A 6,666-nucleotide genomic window follows, 5' to 3' on the forward strand; every position below is an offset into this window, starting at 1 on the left:
GTTCATTACACGTACACTACACGTACACTACACATACACTACACATGCAATACACGTACACTACACATACAATACACGTACACTACACATACACTGCACACACTACACATACACTACACAAACACTACACATACACTAAACATACACTACACATACACTACACATACACTACACATACACATACACTACACATACACTACACATACAATACACGTACACTACACATACACTGCACACACGACACATACACTACACAAACACTACACATACACTACACATACACTACATATACACTACACGTACACTACACATACACTACACATACACGACACATACACTACACATGCACTACACATGCACTACACATACACTACACATACACTACACGTATACTACACGTACACTACACGTACACTACACACACACTACACATAGACTACACATAGACTACACACACACTACACATGCACTACACGTACACTACACACACACTACACATACACATACACATACACTACACGTACACTACACGTACACTTCACGTACACTACACATACACTACACATACACTACACGTACACTACACATGCACTTCACATACACTACACTACACACATACACTACACATACACTACACATACACTACACAAACACTATACATACACTACACATACACTACACATACACATACACTACGCATACACTACACGTACACTAGACATACATTACACATACACAACACATACACTACACATAGACTACACACACACTACACATGCACTACACGTACACTACACATACACTACACATACACTACACGTACACTACACGTACACTACACATACACTACACATGCACTACAAATGCACTACACATGCACTACACATGCACTACACATACACTACACATACACTACACGTACACTACACGTACACTACACGTACACTACACACACACTACACATAGACTACACATACACTACACATACACTACACATACACTACACGTACACTACATGTACACTACACATACACTTCACGTACACTACACTACACACGTACACTACACATACACTACGCTACACACATACACTACACATACACTACACGTACACTACACACACATACACTACACATACACTACACGTACACTACACATACCCTACACGTACAATACACACATACACTACACACATACACTACACGTACAGTACACATACAATACACATACACTACATATACACTACACATACACTACACATACACTACACATACACTACATACACTACACACAATACACGTACACTACACATACACTACACATACAAAACACATACACTACACGTACACTGCACATACACTACACATACACTACACGTACACTACACATAAACTACACATATACAACACATATACTACACATACACTACACATATACTACACATATACTACACATACACTACACGTACACTACACATACACTACACGTACACTACACACACACTACACATACACTACACGTACACTACATGTACACTACACATACACTTCACGTACACTACACTACACACATACACTACACATACACTACACGTACACTACACATACCCTACACGTACAATACACACATACACTACACACATACACTACACATACACTACACATACACTACACATACACTACATATACACTACACGTACACTACACATACACATACACTACACATACACTACACGTACACTACACATACCCTACACGTACAATACACACATACACTACACACATACACTACACATACACTACACATACACTACATATACACTACACGTACACTACACATACACTACACGTACACTACACATACACTACACATACACTACACGTACAGTACACATACACTACACATACACTACACATACACTACACATACACTACATACACTACACACAATACACGTACACTACACATACACTACACACAATACACGTACACTACACATACACTACACATACACAACACTACACACGTACACTACACATACACTACACGTACACTACACATACACTACACATACACTACACGTACACTACACATACACTACACATACACTACACATACACTACACGTACAGTACATGTACACTACACATACACTTCACGTACACTACACTACACACGTACACTACACATACACTACGCTACACACATACACTACACATACACTACACGTACACTACATATACACATACACTTCACATACACTACACGTACACTTCACATACCCTACACGTACAATACACACATACACTACACATACACTACATATACACTACACGTACACTACACATACACTACACGTACACTACACATTCACTACACATACACTACACGTACAGTACACATACAACATACATACACTACACATACACTACACATACACTACACATACACTACATACACTACACACAATACACGTACACTACACATACACTACACATACAAAACACATACACTACACGTACACTGCACATACACTACACATACACTACACATACACTACACATACACTACACATATACTACACATATACTAAACATACACTACACATATACTACACATATACTACACATACACTACACGTACACTACACATACACTACACGTACACTACACATACACTACACATACACTACACATACACTACACGTACACTACATGTACACTACACATACACTTCACGTACACTACACTACACACATACACTACACATACACTACACGTACACTACACATACCCTACACGTACAATACACACATACACTACACACATACACTACACATACACTACACATACACTACATATACACTACACGTACACTACACATACACTACACGTACACTACACATACACTACACATTCACTACACGTACAGTACACATACAGTACACATACACTACACATACACTACACATACACTACACATACACTACATACACTACACACAATACACGTACACTACACATACACTACACATACACAACACTACACACATACACTACACGTACACTACACATACACTACACATACACTACACTACACACATACACTACACGTACACTACACATACACTACACATACACTACACTACACACATACACTACACGTACACTACACATACACTACAGGTACACTACACATAAACTACACATGCACTACACATACACTACACTTACACTACACATATACTACACATACACTACACGTACACTACATATACACTACACATACACTACACATACACTACACTACACACATACACTACCCATACACTTCACATACACTACACATACACTACACTACACACATACACTACACTACACACATACACTACACGTACACTACACATACACTACACATACACTACACTACACACATAAACTACACGTACACTACACATACACTTCAGGTACACTACACATAAACTACACATACACTACACATACACTACACATACACTACACATACACTACACGTACACTACACGTACACTACACATACACGACACATACACTACACATGCACTACACATGCACTACACATACACTACACATACACTACACGTATACTACACATACACTACACGTACACTACACACACACTACACATAGACTACACATAGACTACACACACACTACACATGCACTACACGTACACTACACACACACTACACATACACATACACTACACGTACACTTCACATACACTACACATACACTACACGTACCCTACACATGCACTTCACATACACTACACTACACACATACACTACACATACACTACACATACACTTCACGTACACTACACTACACACATACACTACACAAACACTATACATACACTACACATACACTACACATACACATACACTACGCATACACTACACGTACACTAGACATACATTACACATACACAACACATACACTATGTTACGTACCCTTATAAGATACGTAAGTAAATATATTAATATGTACATTTATAATTGTGTAAATTACAAGCATGTATATTGATATACTTATATATGTTCTATGCAAATGTACATTCATGTTACAGTGTTGGCGTTAGGCCCAACGTATCGTGGGAATGATTGTTTTATTTCTTTGTGTGATCAGTTTTCCCACGGGAACTAATGATTTATATGTGATCATAAGTGGGTAACAGAGGTGAATAATAATTGAGTGAACTGTGTCTGGCAAATTGTCGTGGGATCGTCCGTTGCTGGGTGTGCATGCCATTATTCCCTTCTGTATGCATATTTTAATTACTATGTAAAGAAACTATTACTTTATTTGTGTATATCAATATGTATTAATTATTCATTAAGTTAGTTTAAGATTACTCTTGTCACAATGTATTGCTCCATTGTTGAAATAATAAATATTGTAACTTTGGCAATTTATTCGCGGGGCAAGGCAATCTGTTTTGATTCCCGTGTTATGTTATTCAGTAGCTGAGCAGGAACCAGGGAGATAACATCTTGGAGTTAAGTTACATTTTTGTTCTGTCATAACCATATATATTATAATTGTAATTTAATGTCTGGAAGATACAGTGATATTTTTAATGTGATATATTGTGACCATATAATCATCTGTTTGCTTTTGAGATTTATTTAATATATTTATATATATACTTGTTGTATCTCTTCTTCAGTCCTATGAAGATTTATTATTGTGCTCATTACTTATCAAGGGGTTATACTGGTGATTCGCTATTGAGAACAGCAGTTGTGTCGTATCCCTAGACGTAATTAAAGTTTGGCTGCTGTAGGATCACGAGCCTTAACGTACGATAGGTAACAAAGAGTTATGGGGGCCTGTCCGGGAGATATTGTTCCCACCTTAACTTAATTATGCTAATCTAACCTTGCCTTCCTAGGTACCATTGTGTCAAGTGTCTGTGTGTTTCTTAAGAACTATTCCATGTGCCAAGCAAGCCTTCCTGTGTGTCAAGTAACAACGTTTCACGATTTTGAGGTAAGTCATCCTATATATTTTGTTTGTGCAGTGAGGCCAAGCGAATTTTCAGTGTGGTGACAATTTTACAGTGAAGTGTAGTGCAGTGCCATTATTTTAATTATATTTGTGAATCAAGTGCCAAGTGTTAGTAACGATGGAGGAGAAAGTTGCAGCGTTGGTGGCTCACCCAGACTTTGAAGGGATTCAGAACCTTAAAAAGACTGAGTTAATACAAATGGCAAATCAGTTGGATTTGACCGCCAGCAATAGAATGGTTAAAGCCCAAATATTGAAAGTCATTGTGACGCATTTTGTTGAGAATGGGGAGTTAGATGAAGAAATTCTAGAGGAGTTAAGAGAGGAGTCGAGTGATCAGATGACGTTAAAGCGTCTTGAGTTAGAAGCTCGCCAATTAGAGCTTGAAGCTCAAAAAGAACAGAAAATATTAGAGGCTGAAGCTCGGCAAAGAGAGCTGGAGACTAGGCGTTTAGAAATTGCGGTACAGTTGCAAATTGAAGCCACAAAGAAGCAACAAGCCGAGGAACAAACTAGGCAATTAGAGATTCAACAACAAATGGCTGACACTAACTTCAGGCTTGAATCACAGCGTATGGCAGCTGGGCATGGAAATACTAGTAATGTTTCAACAAATAGTGATAATAATCCCATCAGGATGAATAAGTATATAGAGTTGCCCAAGTTCAATGAGGAGGATCCTGAGGTTTTCTTTGCACATTTTTATAAAATTGCCATCAGTATGAACTGGCCAAGGGATCAGTGGGTAGCCATTATGCAGTCTCAATTTAAGGGGCGTAGTCAGGAGGTTTTCACATCCCTACCTGACGCTCATAGTTTTGATTATGATTTTGTAAAGAAAAGCATCCTAAATGCGTACCAGCTAAATCCAGAGGCACACAGGCAAAAGTTCAGGAACCTAAGGAGAATCAGGGATCAGACAATAGCAGATTTTACTCGTCAGAAGACGAATTTTTGCAACAGATGGTTAAAGTCACTTGCAGTCACTGATTTTGATGCTCTAAAGAATCTTCTTATAATGGAAGAAGTATTGTCATGTCTTCCAGACCAGTTGTCTACTTTTATGGCAGAACAAAAGAATGTCACAGATATTTATGAGCTGTCAAAGCTCGCGGATGAGCATGAGTTGCTGACTAAGGCCCCGTTTACGGCCACTTCACCTAAGTCTAGTCGTAGAGTAAATTTCAATGCTCACCGTACTCCTTATCAGTATAAGTCTCCTCCTGGTGCGACAGTTACTCCCGTGAACTCTTCTCTTACTAACCCTAAGATGGTTACTCCATTGCCAGGATCATCTAAGCCTAGTAATGCTAATTCTAAACCGGCAGTTGGTTCTACCAGTGTGTCCACTGTCAAACATTGTACCCATTGTAAGAGAAGGGGGCATGTGATTTCTTCATGTTTTAGTTTGCATCCTGAACTACGACCAACTGGTCTTATTATGAGTAAAGGAGTGCAACCTATTAATTCTTCATGTATTACAGTCAGTCCCAATTGGATGGCTGAATTCAAACCCTATATTTCCACAGGTACCTTATTATGTAATAATGGTAGACATAAGACTGTTCAATTACTCCGTGATACTGGAGCTTCACAGTCTCTTATTACCCAGAAGGTA

The sequence above is a fragment of the Procambarus clarkii genome, chromosome 15 (assembly GCF_040958095.1).
Source record: "Procambarus clarkii isolate CNS0578487 chromosome 15, FALCON_Pclarkii_2.0, whole genome shotgun sequence".
NCBI lineage: Eukaryota > Metazoa > Arthropoda > Malacostraca > Decapoda > Cambaridae > Procambarus > Procambarus clarkii.